The sequence below is a fragment of the Silene latifolia genome, chromosome Y, assembly GCF_048544455.1.
Source record: "Silene latifolia isolate original U9 population chromosome Y, ASM4854445v1, whole genome shotgun sequence".
Classification (NCBI taxonomy): Eukaryota; Viridiplantae; Streptophyta; class Magnoliopsida; order Caryophyllales; family Caryophyllaceae; genus Silene; species Silene latifolia.
In genome coordinates this window covers 480,012,083-480,033,215 of record NC_133538.1, presented here as the reverse complement: position 1 = coordinate 480,033,215, position 21,133 = coordinate 480,012,083, and positions in this window count along the sequence as shown.

The window sequence follows — 21,133 nt, the reverse complement described above, 5'->3', positions numbered from 1 at the left end:
CAAGGAAATCCCCAAGGAATTTATGAAGAAAAGGGAAGAAAAGAAGAAGAAATCTTGCTGAAGAACAATCCGTGCGGATTGACTACAATCCGGCCGTCCTCCACCTGCACAATCCGTGCGGTTTCATCCCAAGACGCTCGGGTTAGCACTGCCACAATCCGTCCGGATTCCTCCCAAGCCGCTCGTGTTCCACCGCCAGAATCCGCCCGTCCCGACACTAATCCGCTCGGATTCCTCTCTGTGTGCAATTTTGTCTTCTCCAAGCTACAAAGAAAGAAGCCCTTCCTTCGAAAAATACCGGCTCCTCCCTGCTCAATCTAAAAAGTGTAATTACTAGTTTAGCCCTTAGTTAACCCTAATGCATCCCCTTAATCTCCACTATAAATACCCCATTAGTCTAATTAGAAGAGCATGTTCTTCTTATCAATTCTTAGAGTAGTTAATACCAATCAAATCTCTCTTTAATTTTATAATCAACAATTAATCAAGTTCTAATACAAGTTTTACTTCCTTAATCTATCTTTTGTTCATCCTTTATTTTGGGTAATTGAAGATTATTTGGGTTATTATTGGGAGATTGACAACCTCTCAATCAAGCATCAAGTACTTCTTTTATCTTTGCTTTATTGTTGGAATCATTAGTAGGTATAATTCTCTTAATCCCTTTTTAATTATTGTTAATTACTTTCATTTATTCATCATGTTTCATTTTGTTGGTATGATTGACAACCTTGCTAGCATGATCAACATGATAATGAGTGAGTAGTCTCTTAGCTAGAGTTAATGGGTGATTAGGGGAAACCAACATTGGGAATGATTCATGCTTAAATTAATATGCTTTCATATTTTATTTGCTTGCTTGTTTTGATCTCAACTCATGCACATGTTATATTTGATGAAATGCTAAGCCTATGAATCCTTGTATTTACCACCATCTCCTATCTTTTCAATGAGACTTGTAAGACATAACCCAACTCGAGTCTCATTAGACCATGCATGTTGTTGAGTAGGGAAGACTATGTCAACTTGTAGGTGATGTACCATCTAATCGATTCGGCTCCGGGACCCAAACTTTCCTAGGATTGTAAGATATAACCCAACTCAATCCATCACAACAATAATTGCTTGCTTATAATTTGAGAACATGTTTGTATGATCAATTCCCATGATTCCCCTATGACCCCATGACACCCTAGTGCTTTTTAATCAATTGTTTACAACCCTTTAATTCATCTTGCTTGTTTATTTCCATTGATATTTTAGTTTAGTGACCTTCTACATCAACCCAATTTGTGACACCCCTAAGACACCACTAGTTGCAATAGAAATCTCATTTCAATACCCGTCCCTTGGGATCCGACCTTTACTTGCCTCTTTACTAATTGTATAGTTGTTTGTGAAGCTATAAATTGTGTTTTGATTCGGACGTGACCCAACGATCACACCTTAAATTGTGAACACGAAACGGACCGATAAAAAATGGCGCCATTGCCGGGGACGGTGTTTACTTGATTTAGATTTCCTTTTATTGTTATTAAGTTGTGTCTTTTCTTTGCCTTGGGGTAGTAAAACTCCTCAAGGTTTGTTCTAATCGTTTTCAAGTTGTTCGATATTTTGCGAGATGGATCTTATAGATTGTTTTGTAGAGGACCACTTAAGTATACCTTTCTTCAAAGATCCCATGCAAGCATTGGAGGCCTTGGAAGCAAGTGAGGCTAAAAATATGTATTGGGAATTGGAGGTGGATCTTTTTGAGGCCGCTCTAGCTAACAAAGAACTTACTCATGCACAATCCGAATTAGTGCATAACATCCTTGTGGAAGCATGTCAACCCATAGAAGATGAGCAATCCATCCTAGAAGATATTTTACAAGCTCAAGAGCAAGAGGAACCCATCATGGAATTTGAATATGATGAGGTTGATGAAAATGAAGTTGAGTATGCTATGAGAATGGAATGTCTAATGGAGATGGAGCAAATTCTCAATGAAACTCCAAAGGAGGAAAGTGAGGTACAAACTACTACTTTAAAACCCCTTCCCCCAAATTTGAAATATGCTTACCTTGATGAATCAAAGACCAATCCCGTGATTGTTAATGATAGACTTGATGATGACCAATTGGGAAAATTGCTTGATGTGTTGAAACAACATGAGAAGGCTATAGGTTATAGTCTAGATGACCTTAAGGGGATAAGTCCCAACTTTTGCATGCATAGAATTCATCTAGAGGAAGACCATATACCTACCATTCAACCCCAAAGAAGATTGAACCCCCACATGCAAGAAGTTGTCAAAGGAGAAGTCATGAAATTACTTGATGCGGGAATCATATATCCCATATCGGATTCTTTGTGGGTTAGCCCCGTCCAAGTGGTACCTAAAAAAGGAGGCACCACGGTAGTGACAAATGAAAAGAATGAACTAATATCCACAAGAATGATCACCGGTTGGCTTATGTGTATTGACTATCGAAAATTAAACTCCGCAACAAGAAAGGATCATTTTCCCCTACCATTCATTGACCAAATGCTTGAGAGGTTAGCCTCCAACAAATTCTTTTGTTACCTTGACGGGTATTCGGGATTTTTCCAAATCCCTATACACCCGGATGACCAACATAAGACCACCTTCACATGCCCCTATGGTACTTTTGCATATAGGAGGATGCCTTTTGGTTTATGTAATGCCCCCGCCACTTTCCAAAGATGCATGATGAGTGTCTTTTCCAATTACTTAGAGACCATAATGGAAGTTTTTATGGATGATTTTAGTGTTTATGGAAAGGACTTTGACTCATGTTTGCATAATCTTTCTCTTGTATTGCAAAAATGCGAAGATGTTAGTCTTGTTTTAAATTGGGAAAAGTGTCACTTCATGGTCAATGAAGGAATTGTTTTGGGTCATTTGATTTCGGAAAAGGGCATCGAGGTCGATAAAGCTAAAGTTGAGGTGATAGAGAAAGTCCCACCTCCCGTGAATGTTAGAGGGGTGAGAAGTTTTCTCGGTCACGCGGGTTTTTATCGTCGTTTCATAAAGGATTTTTCAAAAATAGCGAAACCCCTCACTCAACTTTTGCTTAAAGATGCCCAATTCCAATTCACTGATGAGTGTGTTGAAGCTTTTAATAGAATCAAGGAAGCATTAATCTCGGCACCAATCATCCAACCCCCGAATTGGGAGTTACCTTTCGAGATTATGTGTGACGCCAGCAACTACGCCGTTGGAGCGGTTCTTGGCCAACGGGTAGGGAGAGCTCTCCACGCCATCTATTACATAAGCAAGACCCTCGACCCTTCCCAAGTGAATTATGACACAACCGAAAAGGAGCTTCTCGCCATTGTCTATGCTTTGGATAAATTCCGTTCCTACTTGCTTGGATCCAAGGTGATTGTATTTTCGGATCATCGTGCTCTCCGACATCTCTTGATAAAGAAGGAGGCAAAACCAAGATTGTTGAGATGGATTTTGCTTCTTCAAGAATTTGACTTGGAAATAAGAGACAAGAAAGGAGCCGAGATTGTAGTGGCGGATCATTTGTCAAGGATCCGGTTTCATGATGAAAATGGAGAAACCCCGATCAATGACTCATTCCCCGACGATATTTTGATGGCCATTCAAACACAACTTGAAAGGCACATCACCCCATGGTTTGCCGATTATGCCAATTATATTGTTGGAAAGGTACTCCCTCCAAATTTGAACCACAACCAAAGGAAGAGATTCCTATTCGAAGTGAAGAGGTACTTTTGGGATGACCCAAACCTCTACAAGGAGTGTAGTGATGGGCTCTACCGGAGATGCATCCCTCAATGGGAAATCCAAGGAATCTTGGAAGGATGTCATTCATCACCCTACGGTGGGCACCATGGAGCAAGGAGAACCGTTGCAAAAATTCTTCAATCGGGCTTCTATTGGCCTACAATGTTTCAAGATACAAGGGAATTCATCATTCGTTGCGATGCTTGTCAAAGAATGGGGAATATCTCTTGGAGGAACGAAATGCCACAAAGGGGCATTCTAGAGGTGGAGATCTTCGATGTTTGGGGAATCGACTACCAAGGTCCCTTTGTGACATCAAATGGGAATAAGTACATCCTTGTGGCCGTAGACTACGTCTCAAAGTGGGTGGAGGCAATTGCCACTCCAAATGATGATGCAAAAATGGTCACCAAGCTCTTCAAGAAGATAATCTTCCCACGATTTGGAGTTCCTAGAGCAATCATTAGTGATGGAGGAACGCATTTCCATGAGAAGAAACTTGCATCCCTTTTGACCAAATATGGTGTTCAACATATAACCGGCTTGGGATATCATCCTCAAACAAGCGGTCAAGTTGAGATTTCAAATAGAGAGATCAAGCAAATCCTTGAGAAAGTTGTGAACAAGACTCGGAAATATTGGAGCACAAAGCTTGATGATGCTCTTTGGGCTTATAGGACGGCCTATAAGACTCCCATAGGAACCTCCCCTTACAAGCTTGTCTATGGAAAAGCATGTCATTTGCCAATCAAATTGGAGTACAAAGCTTATTGGGCAATCCGAGCACTTAATCTTGATCTCAAATTAAGCGGTCAAAGGAGGATGATTCAAATCCAAGAGTTGGAAGAATTCCGACTACAATCCTATGAGAATGCAAAGATTTACAAAGAAAGGACGAAATTGCTTCATGATAAGAGAATTAGACAAAAGGCCTTGCACAAAGGAGACAAAGTCCTTCTATTCAATTCCCGCTACCGACTCTTTCCGGGAAAATTGAACTCTAGATGGATGGGTCCCTATGTGATAACCGAAGTTGGAAAATATGGAGATTTTGAACTCAAGGCGGAAGATGGAAGCAAGTTCAAGGTAAATGGTCAAAGGTTGAAGCCATACTATGAGGGAGCGTTTATTGGAGAGGTCGAGGTCACCTACCTCGGGCCTTCTAATCCTTGAAAGAACTATCGAAGGGAGAGTTTGGTGGAGTCCTCCCTAAACCACCACTTGTAAATATACTAACCCTCTAACTTGTATTTATTGTATTTATTGCATTTCTTTCAATAATTAGCATGAACTCTTTTTCATGAGCGTAAGTGAGGGAGGGTTACTAATGAATTTTGAATGAAGGAAGGAACCAATTTTCGAATGTGGGGACGCATCTAAGAGAGGAGAGAAAGTCAAAGGACGAATTCACAGCCTGAACACGTGCGTGTTCCCCGGAATCCGGCCGTCTTACCGGAATCCGAGCGTTCTGAGCACAATCCGTCCGTCCCAATACGCTGAGAAATTGAAGATTTTTGGACTGAGGTTGAATCCGAGCGTCTCAGAAGGAGAAACGCCCGTCTTGAAGAATCCGGCCGGATTTGAAGAAAGACGCTCGTCTTTCTACCTGTGCATTTCAAGGAAAATCGCTGTAAAGGAATCCGTCCGTCTTCAGAAGAAGATGCCCGTCCCGTTGAAAAAGAATCCGAACGTCTTATGTTCGAGACGCCCGTCTTTGAGGTGTCAAATTTTGGAGATTTTCGCTGTGACAGAATCCGGGTGTATTGCCCAGAATCCGCCCGTCCCGAGGAGCACGAATCCGAGCGTCTTCAGCTCGAATCCGCTCGTCCTCCCACGGTGTTTTGACCCGACTTTTCCCTAATTAAATTACACCCCACCACACATATAGTGACACATCACTACTCCTTCCACTTGCATTATAAAACCCACCTCTTTATGACTCTCACACACATCCAAATCACTCTCTTAACCCACAAAATCAAAAAGCCCTAATTTTCTAGGGTTTCCAAAGGCAACACTCAATCAACAAGGAGCATCTTTCTTCCTTCACAAATCAAAGGAATTCAACTCTGTAATCAAGGAATGGCACCAAGGAGATCCTCTTTTAGGAGTGGGAAAGACCAAGGATGAGGGGAAGTTCTTCCACCTCCCATGTCAACACTTTAAGAAGGGAGCATGAAGAGATTGTAGATCTCACAAGGCTTGATGACTTCTCCAATGTGGAATTTGTGAATGATGTGCAAAGATTAGTCTTCTACCGGCTTATAAGTAAGAACATTCTTCCCACTAAGTTTGTATGTGATGATACCTTGAGGAAACTTGGAATTTATCACCAAGTAGAAGCTCTCTTTGAAGTATTTGGTCTCTCGACCCTTTTTCACATGCATGAACCAACTTATCGATCTCTTGTGCTTGAGTTTCTGAGCTTTTTGAAGATTACAACCTTGAACAAAACAATCTACATAGAGTTTAGGCTAGAAAATGTTTCAAGGATGATGACCCTTGTAGAATTCGCAAATGTGTTCGGACTCGATGTTTCGCCTACCCGAACATCGAAGCTAAAGAAATACAGTGTTGAGCCTTTGTGGAGGGCCATGACCGGCCGGGATTTCGTACACAACAAGGAATGTCTCGCTTTTCATATTCAAAATCCGATCTTGAGACTTACTTATCGATTCCTCTCGAGCACTCTCTTTGCTCGCTGAGATCCGGCGATCGTGAACCAATTAGACCTTGTGTTTATGGAATCCTACCTCAATATTCAAGGAAGAAGTGTGTACCACCTCAATGCACCTCTAGTGCTAGTCGAGAAATGGGCAAAGTTTAGAAATGGTGACGATGATGGAATGAAACACATAGTGAATGGAGGACTCATTACTAGGCTTGCAAAGCATTTCAACCCAAGATTCAATGAGAATAATGAGTATACTCCTCTCTTGGGAAACACGAGGATAAATGAAGATCTTCTTCTCATTCAACATCATTGGATAACCCTTGAGGGGGTTGACAAGCGCATCAAGTGGATAACGAAAGGATGTGATCCGATTTTTCTTCCAATGAATGGCTTACCACGAGTTTCTCCGAGAAGAGGACATTTGTCTCCAATCCCGTCCTACCTCATCCCTCCAAATCCAACCCAACCAAGGCAAGCACCACCACCACAACAACAAGAACAACAAACTCAAGATGATAAGATAAAAGTGCCTCCCTACCCCTTTCCCTACCAACCGTATAACCATCCAAACCCCTTCATCCTCCCCCGTGACGATTTTGTCACGGGAATCTTACAAGATTTACACTACTGTCAATACGAAACCTCCGTGGACACTTACTATGCTCTCTACCCCCAATATCACGAGATGGTTCGAAGAGGACGGATTAGTGAGGAAGGAGCATTCCCCTCATGGGCTCAAATGGAATTACTCTTCCCCAACTCGGAGAGAGCTAATGAAGGGGCGAACGGTAGACAAGGGGAGGGAAGCAACAATTCTTGTGGAGGAGACACGGTGGAGCTTGAGAGTGAAGAAGACGAATTCATGGACCTAAGTTTGAGTGATGCTTCAAAGGAGATTTGGGATAGCGATGTAGAGGGAGATGATGCCGATATCTAGAAGACTACTTCATCACTAGGTGGAGCGGGCGAGAGGCACCCACCTAAGTTTAAGTGAAGTTTTCTCATCCCTCCTCTTTATTTTTCAAAGTTGCATGAAAAGAAGTTCGTGTCTTATCTCTTTGTTTTAATTATTTTCTTGATCATTGTTGGAGTAGTCCTAGCACCATAGAGGACTCACACCTCGGTACCATTGAAGTGTTCTCATTTTATTGTTCCCACTTTCAAAATCCAAAATGACAAATTAGTTTCATGCATTGCATAGTGTGTGCATGAAATACACCCATCCTTGGACATTAGCAATAGTGTCTAACTCAGTTTGGGGAAGTTAATGCATACACAACGGGAGGTAATCTAAATTATCCTCTCCGTCATAACAAAAACCATGCATCATGTAGTGTGGACTAGTGTAGATTGCATTTAGTATAGAAATCATGCATCATCTTTGCATAATTTCCCATCATTTTGGCCATTGAGGACAATGCCCATATTAGTGTGGGGATGGGGAATTCTAACTTAACTTTATACTACAAAATGATAAAAATTGAAAATTTTTGAAAATCATAAAAATTGAAAAAATTAAAAAGCCAAAAACATGTTTATTTCCTTTTGTAGTGTAGTCTTGTTTATATTATTGTATATATTGTGTTTGTTCTATCCTTGTTCACATTGATTGACTACGCCACATCCGAGACATGAGGATCATGAAGACCGCATGGTATGATCTTTCCAATCTCCTTTTTCTTCTTTATGTTAATGACTATGTGGCTTTATTGTGTTTGATGCGGTATAACAATGTGAACTTAGGACTTGCATTTAGTTTATATGTCATATTAGTTGATAGAATCACTTGCATTAGGATGTTTATATTAGTTGCATCATAGCATATAGTTGCATTTAGATAAAAGTTTTGAAAAATGCCTAATTAGGAACTTTGACAAGAGCAACTAAGCCATTACAAATACTTGTTCAACTTAAGACTTTGCCTACTAGAATGGTTTTAAAACACCCTAGATAGTGTCATACTAGTGTCTTTTGACCCATGACCCAAAGCCTAGTCAAGGGTTTGCATGTGAGTCACCTATCCAACCCCGTGATGCGATGTGGACTTGGTTAACTTGTCTAGGTGACCTTGATTGACCTTGTGGTAAGACAACCCAAAAATATTTTCTATCAATAAGCTTGAAGTGCTCATTTCAAAAAATTTTGTCATGTGGAAGTAATTTAATGCCAAGGAAACCTCAAATGTTATGAATTGTTGAATGTTGAGAAATTTAAATTGTTTTGATGGAGGCGTACCACTTCGATGTGCTTTAGAGCGGGATCCATTGAATTGGGCCCCCACACGGTTGTGAATTCGGCCGCCCAGAGACAGAGTGACTATCACCCCGAAAAGCTATTGTCTAGAGGTTAACCGGTTGCCTAATAAGCGATTGGCGAAAGCAAAGGACACTAGCCCTAAGGATAAACCCCATCTTAAATTTTTGAAATGAGAAAGTGAAATGAGGACAATTTTGAATACTAGTCATATCCACTCGTTGTGTATAATGATTTGAGCATTTCATTCCCAAAAAGCCTTTTTGTCAAGCCACTTTGTCGAGCTTGGGACGATCCATGACCTTTACTTTTGTAGAGAATTCGAGACTTGTCATGTCATATGCTACTAGCATCATAGGGATCATCATTCCACCACCATCCGATCGCTCTTGACAAAAGCATTTGGAAATTGAGGACGAAAGTAGTCTAGTTTAACACCATTTGGAGGTGATTTAGTGCCATCCTCTTAGCCTTAATAATTTGTTGAACTAGTATTTGTGAAGGATTACATGCTCTTAAATTTGTTCCTCTTTAGTGCCTCCGCCGCTTGATGAGGAAGTGGCTATTCTTTTGTAGATGCATCCAATATGTGACTTTGTGTGCTTAATGTTTGGATGTGTCGCCATTTCTGCAAGACCCACCTTGCCTTGCAAGAAGGCATCCTACCTCATGGTTGTCTTGTTGTGAGTTGAAGGGGCGGAGTGAGACCCGCTAATTGTCTCATATCGGCTATGTTATTAGGTTAGTTTAAATAATGGTCCTAGTCTTTGTCACCTGTTTACTCGGGACGAGCAAAGGTTCGGTTTGGGGATATTTGATGTGACCATAATTAGCGCATATTTAGCCCCCGAATTAGCCTTGTTCCCATGCTTTTTAGTGCATACTTGGGTCATTTCTTATCTTTAGTTCTTTGTTTTGCATATTCTTTGAGATTTTGATCCCTTGGTAGGAAAGGAGTAAGAATCTTGCATTTTCTTGGCAAAACGAGACTAAATTGATTTAATTCAATGACCAAGCATCAAGGAGAGACAAGATTAGAAGGCCTTTGTACATATTATAGTAGATGAGCAATGTTGAGAAAGGATCCTTGAGTCCCCAAAGAAATCCCCAAGGAATTTATGAAGAAAAGGGAAGAAAAGAAGAAGAAATCTTGCTGAAGAACAATCCGTGCGGATTGACTACAATCCGGCCGTCCTCCACCCGCACAATCCGTGCGGTTTCATCCCAAGACGCTCGGGTTAGCACTGCCACAATCCGCCCGGATTCCTCCCAAGCCGCTCGTTTTCCACCGCTAGAATCCGCCCGTCACGACACTAATCCGCTCGGATTCCTCTACAGCGCAATTTCGTCTTCTCCAAGCTACAAAGAAAGAAGCCCTACCTTCGAAAAATACCGGCTCCTCCCTGCTCAATCTAAAAAGTGTAATTACTAGTTTAGCCCTTAGTTAACCCTAATGCATCTCCCTAATCTCCACTATAAATACCCCATTAGTTTAATTAGAAGAGCATGTATTTCTTATCAATTCTTAGAGTAGTTAATACCAATCAAATCTCTCTTTAATTTTGTAATCAACAATTAATCAAGTTCTAATACAAGTTTTACTTCCTTAATCTCTCTTTTTTTCATCCTTTATTTTGGGTAATTGAAGATTATTTGGGTTATTATTGGGAGATTGACAACCTCTCAATCAAGCATCAAGTACTTCTTTTATCTTTGCTTTATTATTGGAATCATTAGTAGGTATAATTCTCTCAATCCCTTTTTAATTATTGTTAATTACTTTCATTTATTCATCATGTTTCATTTTGTTGGTATGATTGACAACCTTGCTAGCATGATCAACATGATAATGAGTGAGTAGTCTCTTAGCTAGGGTTAATGGGTGATTAGGGAAAACCAACATGGGAAATGATTCATGCTTAAATTAATATGCTTTCATGTTTTATTTGCTTGCTTGTTTTGATCTCAACTCATGCACACGTTATATTTGATGAAATGCTAAGCCTATGAATCCTTGTATTTACCACCATCTTCTATCTTTTCAACGAGACTTGTAAGACATAACCCAACTCAAGTCTCATTAGACCATGCATGTTGTTGAGTAGGGAAGACTAAGTCGACTTGTAGGTGTTGTACAATCTAATCGATTTGGCTCCGGGACCCAAACTTTCCTAGGATTGTAAGATATAACCCAACTCAATCCATCACAACAATAATTGTTTGCTTATAATTTGAGAACATGTTTGTATGATCAATTCCCATGATTCCCCTATGACCCCATGACACCCTAGTGCTTTTTAATCAATTGTTTACAACCCTTTAATTCATCTTGCTTGTTTATTTCCATCGATATTTTAGTTTAGTGACCTTCTATATTAACCCAATTTGTGACACCCCTAAGACAGCACTAGTTGCAATAGAAATCTCATTTCAATACCCGTCCCTTGGGATCCGACCTTTACTTGCCTCTTTACTAATTGTAGAGTTGTTTGTGAAGCTATAAATTGTGTTTTGATTCGGACGTGACCCAACGACCACACCTTAAATTGTGAACACAAAACGGACCGATCAGTGCTCCTTCTCATTACTTAGCACACCTCCCTTAACAACGTGCTCACATTACTTTCGTACCCCTCCCTTAACAACGTAATGCCATCATGTAATAGTATGTGACACCTCATGTTTTGAGTTTATTTTGAGATACATTTTCGTGTTTTGACTTTATTTTGTGATGCATTCTGATAAGTTGATATAGCTTGATAATAATAGATGGTTAATCATGCTGCAATGATCATAAGTTGAAATAGGTAATTGTTTATAGAGAATTTTATAGTATTCCTGGGCGAACTTCGGGACGAAGTTAATTTTAGGGGGGGTGGGGGAGACTGTAATACCCCGTAATTTGATAATTATTTATAAGAAAAATTTACGTAATTCGAATAACTAATTAATTGCATTTATAATAGTAATTGCAAATAAGACAATAATTAATAATAAAATAATAGATGAGTCGGGTTATATTGACAGAGGGGTTGACTTACACGTGATAAAGGAGTTTGACTCGGGAATTTTGATAATGATAACAATAATAATAATAATAGTAATAATAATAATAATAATAATATAAATAATAATAATAATAATAATAATAATAATAATAATAATAATAATAATAATAATAATAATAATAATAATAATAATAATAATAATAATAATATAATTACATAGTTTCCTAATACCGGTCTATATGACCTACCTTATCACTATAAATAGATGGTATGACTTAATTAGAGACCTTATTCACTCATAAAATTCATAATCTCACAGTATAGAGAGAGAGGGAGAAGGAGAAAGAGGAGAATTCTAGCTAGGAGATCGTCACAAGGTAAATTTCTATCGTCTCTTAACATACTCACCTTAAGACGAATATAACTCACTAAATGGACCGCCACTACCGCGAGACTGACCGTGGACCAGTGGAGAGTGATCCGACAATCTGTTTGACCATCGTTGACCGTCGGGGTAGGGGTAATTGTCGGGTTTTCGTGGGTGTTTAGGGTGGTTGTATGACTCGGTTTTTGCTTATTTGGGACCCCCCACTATACTTCACTCAATACCGGACTTGGGGGGATGGACCGTGGGTGGTGAGTCGACCTTGGTGGGGGATTTGGGGTGGTCCAGGGTGGTGGTTTGTGCTGTGTTGCCGAAATTGCGCAAAATCCAGAGGAAGGTGTGTTTGTAGTTGTTGTCGGTGTTGCTATCGTGCGGTGTTTCTATCGTGTGTTATCCTGGTAGGTGGTGGGACCACCGTTGGTCAAGGGAGACCACGGTGGTGGCCACGGGTTATCACTAATGGTGGCGAGAGTGGTGTATGGGTGTTTGTGAGAGATTGTATCGGGTTTGAGAAGGCAGTTTAAGGCAAGGTCGTGTGGTCTGTTTAGTACGGTATTGCTAGTGGTTAGGGGCTGGTTGTGTACGTCATGGTGCAGGTTAGAAGTGGCAGGATTGGGTGGTGTCGTTGGTGGTTGGTAGTGTCGGGAAAAGACGGGTTTAAGAGGGGGTGTTGATCACGGTTTATGATTGTGTTAGAGGGGTGTTGTGGGTTGGATTTCACGGGTTGCATGGGGTGTTTAGGGTATTTAGGTTTATTAATATTTAAGACGGGTTTAAACCATCTTATTACAAGGGGTATCGGGTTTGGTTTGTATTGAAACGGGTTTTTGAATTATATTATACGAGATTATAATTAACGTAATTAATTAGATAATTTATAATTAATTGAATTATTTAAATAAAGTGAATAATTAGTAATTATAATCATTATTTGTATTAGGTGACGGTTTTATTGAGGAACTTTATTTGTTGATTGGATTGCATAATTGGAGTGCGTAATTGGAGTATTTGCTTGCCAGGTAGGATAACTACTCAACTAAATGTGTGAGATTATATTCTTTATCGTATAGTTATTATGTGAAAGGTGGATGTTAGTTTCTCGATAAATGATGATTGGATTATTAATGTTGATTAGTCTCATATTAAGTTATGCATATTATACGATACTATTGTTGCGAGAATATCCCCAGTCTCAGACTGGGACGACAGTGAGTAGTGGGATTATCCTCAGTCTCGGACTGGGAAAACAATTTATCCTCAGTCTCGGACTGGGACGACAATTGTGTTTATCCCCGAGCCAGGAGTTGGCGGGACGACGGTGTGGTGGAGCCTCGGTCAGGGACCGGGATGACTAGGGTGAATATGATGGAGAATTAGTGGTGGTATTTATTCCACGTGTTTACATATGTTAAGTTTGTATATTTAATGTTGTGTGATTATCCTACTCAACCTCGTGGTTACAATGTATTCGTGAACACCTGTGATGAACCATAAATGGGGAGCAGACTTGAAGGTGCTGGAGTTAGCTTATTTGGGAGCATGGGTTTGCGTGAGGACTTGACCGTGGCCTAGGCGTCTAGCTGACTTAATTAGTTCATCACAATTTAATTAATAGTCGATTCATTTTATTTCTGTTACAAGTTTGTATTGATTATTATTTCAGTTGGGTCTAATCATGTTGTAATAAAACCGTTATTTCAGTTTAAGTTATTAAAGGACTTAGGTTTGTTTTAATTTGTATCATTTACCTTGGGTAACCGAGATGGTAACGCTCTCATTTACTTGAGATGCCTAGCTAAATGCTCCTAAATAAATGGGGGTGTCTAACCAATGAATAATAATAAATTTAGGATGTGTCTTAATAAACTGAACCCCGGGTAGTAACTGTTACGAGCCCCTCTTAGTGAGGTTAAGAAGCTAGCCTTAATTCGTACCCTGGTCCTCTCAGTTTTGAACCGATTACCTTGAGAGAAAATTTTGATTGGGGTAATTAAAATGGAGTCGTGCTAAATTCTTTTAGGAGTCAATGAGTTGCCATAAAATGTATATTGTTGGCCTTGTTGCAGGCGCAGATTGAGGTAAGTATTGTATGGAGTTGTGTGAGGCCTTGGGCCATGAGATTTAGTAGTGTATTAGCATTATCTTTGCACTTGGGTGATCATATGAATCGTATGATGGATGGAGTTATGAGTTAGTTTATATATATCTGAGAATGAAAATGTGATAGTATTAATTGGATTTCATATATTGGAGTGTGTGCAATATATGTAGTAGGAAATAACATGTTTAGTGATATGCTGATATGTGTTACCCCGAAGCCATGTTTATCTCCTCATGTTTGGCACTAGTTATTTTGTTTTAGTAAGTAGGTTACGGGGACGTAACCTTATATTTAAGGGGGGTAGGATTGTAAAATCACTTGGTTAATTTCCTAGATTTTTACTCTTATTTTTTTTTTACTTTTATTTATTGCCTGATTATAATCTATGAACAAAAAATTTATTGGTGATAGGTCATTGTGTTAGGTTTCGTTTGCCGCTTTCCTGCTTATACGATTTACGGTTTAAGAGTAATAAATATTTTAGTGGACATTGGTCATGAAGTTCCTATTCAGTGATGTTTTTTACCAATAATTTTGTAAAAATTTTCATTTAATTATTACTAATAATTTTTGCATAATAGTAACTCCACTGTTTAAAAGACTTGTATACGTTTGCAAATTGATAAGCCACGTTCCAAATTATTGTTTTGATATTTAATGGTGATTTTTGCAAGATGACCCAAGTTCATAACGATTTGCTGATCAGTTTCTGTTTGGACCAATTGAGTTGTAAAAATCATTATAAAATGGTTATTTGAGCTTTGGACTTGATTCTTTTTCTCTTGTGTTGAAAACTCTTTATATTTTCTGAAAAGTAAAAAATCTGAAGAACTAGTTAAGTAGTTATTTATTATTGATATTTAAAATTTATATCATGTTTACTAGCTTTTGAAATGCCTGATTTCATGACAAAAGTTCAATCAAAATTGTTTTATAAGTTATGAACCTTATGTCTCAATAAGTATGTTTACATGATGTAAATGGTATACTAATTACTTATATGTTTGATATGCGGTAAAAAGGAAGTTATATTTGGTATTTTTGTTGTATCGATTGAGTTGATATTTCAATTAGATGACATGTTTGCTAGAATACTTGGGTGATTTGTTGAAATGGAATTAATGTAAGTTGACAATCATATGTTTAAGTTGGTTGCTGGAGGATTGTTACTGTATGGGTATTTAAGATACTCGTAGTGTTTTAATAAAGTATTTGTTAGAAAACTTCGGGACGAAGTTTATTTTTAGGAGGGTAGAATGTGAAACCTCATGTTTTGGGTTTATTTTCAGATACATTTCCAAGGTTTGACTTTATTTTGTGATGCATTCCAATAAGTTGATATAGCTTAATAATAATAATAATAATAATAGATGGTTAATCATGCTGCAATGATCATAAGTTGGATTGGGTAATTGTTTATAGAGAATTTTATAGTATTCCACTGGCGAACTTGGGACGAAGTTCATTTTAAGGGGGAAGATCAGAATACCCGTAATTTGATAATTATTTATAAGAATAATTTATGTAATTCGAATAACTAATTAATGGCATTTATAATCGTAATTGCAAATAAGATGATAATTAATAATAAAATTATAGATGAATCGGGTAATATTGACCGAGGGGTTGACTTACACATGATAAAGGAGTTTGACTCGGGAATTTTAATAATTGTATTGTATAATAATCATAATAATCATAATAATAATAATAATAATAATAATAATAATAATAATAATAATAATAATAATAATAATAATAATAATAATAATAATAATAATAATAATAATAATAAAAATAATATAATAATAATAATTACATAGATTCCTAATACCCCTCTATATGACTTACCTTATCATTATAAATAGATGGTATGAACTAATTAGAGACCTTATTCACTCATAAAATTCATAATCTCACAATATAGAGAGAGAGAGAGAGGGAGAATGAGAATGAGGAGAATTCTAGCTAGGAGATCATCACAAGGTAACTTTCTATCGTCTCTTAACATACTCACCTTAAGACGAATATAACTCGCTAAATTGACCACCATATGACTCGCCACTACCGCGATCGACCGTGGACTCGGAGCGTGACCGGACAATCTGTTTGACCACCATTGACCGTCGGGGTAGGGGTAATTTTCTGGTTTTCGTGGGTGTTTAGGGTGGTTGTGTGACTTGGTTTTTGCTTGTTTGGGACCCCACCGTACTTGACTTTAGACCGGACCTGGGGGGATGGTTCGTGGGTGGTGAGTCGACTTTGGTGGTGGAGTTGGGGTTGTCCAGGGTGGTGGTTTGTGCGGTGTTGCCGGAATTGCTTAAAAAAAATAGAGGAAGGTGTATTTGTAGTTGTTTTCGGTGTTATTATCGTACGGTTTTGCTATCGTGTGTTGTCGTGGTAGGTGGTGGAACAACCGTGGGTCAAGGGAGACCACGGTGGTGGGCACGGGTTGTCACTAGTGGTGGCTTGAATGGTGTATGGGTGTTTGTGAGAGATTGTGTCAGGTTTAAGAAGGTTGTTAAGGGCAAGGTCGTGTGGTCTGTTTAGGACGGTATTGCTGGTGGTTAGGGACTGGTTGTGTACATCATGGTGCGGGTTAGAAGTGGCAGGCTTGGGTGGTGTCGTTGGTAGTTGGTATTGTCGGGAAAAGACGGGTTTAAAAGGGGGTCTTGATCACGGTTCATGATTATGTTAGAGAGGTGTTGTGGGTTGAATTTCGCGGGTTACATGGGGTGTTTAAGGTGTTTGGTTTTATTAATATTTAAGACGGGTTTAAACCATGTTTTAACAAGGAGTATCGGGTTTGGTTTGTATTGAAACAGGTTTTTGAATTATATTATACGAAATTATAATTAATGTAATTAATTAATTAATTAATTTATAATTAATTGAATTTTTTTAAATAAAGTGAATAACTAGTAATTATAATTATTATTTGTATTAGGTGACAGTTTTATTGAGGAATTTTTTAATTAATTGGATTGCATAATTGGAGTGCGTAATTGGATTATTTGCTTGCTAGGTAGGATATCTACTCAACTAAATGTGTGAGATTATATTCTTTATCGTATGGTTATAATATGAAAGGTGGATGTTAGTTTCTGTATGAACGATGATTGGATTTTTAATGTTGATTAGTCTTATATTGAGCTATGCATATTATACGATACTATTGTTGCGAGAATATCCTCAGTCTCGGACTGGGACGACAGTGAGTAGTGGGATTATCCTCAGTCTCGGATTGGGATGACATTTTATCCTCAGTCTCGGACTGGGACGACAATTGTCTTAATCCCCGAGCCAGGAGTTGGCGGGACGACGGTGTGGTGGAGCCTCGGTCAGGGACCAGGACGACTAAGGTGAATATGATAGAGAATTAGTGGTAGTATTTATTCCACGTGTTTACCAATGTTAAGTTTGTATATTTAATGTTGTGAGATTATCCTACTCAACCTCGTGGTTACAGTGTATTCGTGAACACCTGTGATGAACCATAAATGGGGAGCAGACTTGCAGGTGCTGAAGTTAGCTGACCTGGGAGCATGGGTTTACGTGAGAATTTGACCGTGGCCTAGGCGTCTAGCTGACTTAATTAGTTCATCACAATTTAATTAATAGTCGATTCATTTTATTTACGCTGCGAGATTGTATTGATTATTATTTTAGTTGGGTCTAATCATGTTATAATAAAACCGTTATTTCAGTTTAAGTTATTAAAGTACTTTGGTTTGTTTTAATTTGTATCAGTTACCTTGGGTAACCAAGATGGTAACACTCTCATTTACTTGGGATTCCTAGCTAAAGGCTCCTGAATAAATGTGAGTGTTATAAAGTGTTATCAGAGCAAAACGATCCTCGGGCCTAACCAATGAATAATAATGAATTTTGGATGTTTCTAAATATACTGAACCCCGGGTAGTAACTGTTAGGACCCCTCTTACTGCGGTTAAGAAGCTAACCTTAATTCGTAGCATGGCCCTCTCAGTTTTGAACCGGTTACCTTGAGAGGAAATTTTTAGTAGGGTAATTAAAATGGAGCTGTGTTAAATTCTTTTAAGAGTCAATGAGTTGCCTTAAAATGTATATTGCTGGCCTTGTTGCAGGCGCAGATTGAGGTAAGTATTGTATGGAGTTGTGTGAGGCCTTGAGCCATGAGATTTAGTAATGTATTGGCATTATCTTTGCACTTGGGTGATCAAATGAATCGTGTGATGGATGGAGTTATGAGTTAGTTTATATATATCTGAGAATGCAAATGTGATAGTATTAATTGGATGTTTCACATATTGGAGTGTGTACAATATGTATAGTAGGAAATAACATATTTAGTGATATGCTGATATGTGTTACCCCGAAGCCATGTTTATCTCGTCGTGTTTGGCACATAGTTATTTTGTTTTAGTAAGTAGGTTACGGGGACGTAACCTTAATTTTAAGGGGGGTAGGATTGTAAAATCGCTTGGTTAATTTCCCATACTTTTACTCTTATTTGTTTTGACTTTCATTTGTTGCCTGATTATAATCTAAAAATGAAAATTTTATTGGTGATAGGTCAATGTGTTAGCTTTCGTTTGCCGCTAGTTTCCTCCTTATACGATTTACGGTTTAAGAGTAATTAATATTTTAGTGGGCAATGGTCATGAAGTTCATTTTTAGTGATGTTTTCGACCAACAATTTTGCAAAATTTTTCATTTAATTATTACATATAATTTTTGCATAATTCCAACTCCACTGTTTAAAAGACTTGTATACGTTTTCAAATTGATAAGCCAAGTTCCAAATTATTGTTATGATATTTAATGGTGCTTTTTGCAAGATGACCCAAGTTCATAACGATTTGCTGATCAGTTTCTGTTTTGACCAATTGAGTTGTAAAAATCATTATAAAATGGTTATTTGAGCTTTGGACTTGATTCTTTTTCTCATGTTTTGAAAACTCTTTATATTTTCTGAAAAGTATAAAATCTCAAGAACTAGTTAAGTAGTTATTTATTAGTGATTTTTAAAAGTTACAGCATGTTTACTAGCTTTTGAAATGCCTGATTTAATGACAAAAGTTTAATCAAAATTGTTTTATAAGTTATGAACCTTGTTAATATGTCTCAATAAGTATGTTTACATGATTTAAATGGTATACTCATTACTTATATGTTTGATATGTGGTAAAAAGGAAGTTATATTTGGTATTTCTTTTGTATCGATTGAGTTGATATTTCAATTAGATGACATGTTTGCTAGAATACTTGGGTGATTTGTTGAAATGGAATTAATGTAATGTTGACAAACATATGGTTGAGTTAGTTCTTTGGAGGATTATTCTTTGTATGGGCATTTAAGATACTCGTAGTGTTTTAATAAAGTATTTGTTAGAAAACTTCGGGACGAAGTTTATTTTTAGGAGGGTAGAATGTGAAACCTCATGTTTTGGGTTTATTTTCAGATACATTTCCAAGGTTTGACTTTATTTTGTGATGCATTCCAATAAGTTGATATAGCTTAATAATAATAATAATAATAATAATAATAGATGGTTAATCATGCTGCAATGATCATAAGTTGGATTGGGTAATTGTTTATAGAGAATTTTATAGTATTCCCTGGCGAACTTCGGGACGAATTTCATTTTAAGGGGGGAAGACTGTAATACCCCGTAATTTGATAATTATTTATAAGAATAATTTATGTAATTCGAATAACTAATTAATGGCATTTATAATCGTAATTGCAAATAAGATGATAATTAATAATAAAATTATAGATGAATCGGGTAATATTGACCGAGGGGTTGACTTACACATGATAAAGGAGTTTGACTCGGGAATTTTAATAATTGTATTGTATAATAATCATAATAATCATAATAATAATAATAATAATAATAATAATAATAATAATAATAATAATAATAATAATAATAATAATAACAATAATAATAATAATAATAATAATAATAATAATAATAATAATAATATAATAATAATAATTACATAGATTCCTAATACCCCTCTATATGACTTACCTTATCATTATAAATAGATGGTATGAACTAATTAGAGACCTTATTCACTCTTAAAATTCATAATCTCACAATATATATATATAGAGAGAGAGAGAGAGGGAGAATGAGAAAGAGGAGAATTCTAGCTAGGAGATCATCACAAGGTAACTTTTTATCGTCTCTTAACATACTCACCTTAAGACGAATATAACTCGCTAAATTGACCACCATATGACTCGCCACTACCGCGATACTGACCGTGGACTACTTGAGCGTGACCGGACAATCTGTTTGACCACCATTGACCGTCGGGGTAGGGGTAATTTTCTGGTTTTCGTGGGTGTTTAGGGTGGTTGTGTGACTTGGTTTTTGCTTGTTTGGGACCCCACCGTACTTGACTTTAGACCGGACCTGGGGGGAAGGTTCGTGGGTGGTGAGTCGACTTTGGTGGTGGAGTTGGGGTTGTCCAGGGTGGTGGTTTGAGCGGTGTTGCCGGAATTGCGCAAAAAAAACAGAGGAAGGTGTATTTGTAGTTGTTTTCAGTGTTATTATCGTACGGTTTTGCTATCGTGTGTTGTCGTGGTAGGTCGTGGAACAACCGTGGGTCAAGGGAGACCACGGTGGTGGGCACGGGTTGTCACTAGTGGTGGCGTGAATGGTGTATGGGTGTTTGTGAGAGATTGTGTCAGGTTTGAGAAGGTTGTTAAGGGCAAGGTCGTGTGGTCTGTTTAGGACGGTATTGCTGGTGGTTAGGGCCTGGTTGTGTACATCATGGTGCGGGTTAGAAGTGGCAGGCTTGGGTTGTGTCGTTGGTAGTTGGTATTGTCGGGAAAAGACGGGTTTAAAAGGGGGTCTTGATCACGGTTCATGATTATGTTAGAGAGGTGTTGTGGGTTGAATTTCGCGGGTTACATGGGGTGTTTAAGGTGTTTGGTTTTATTAATATTTAA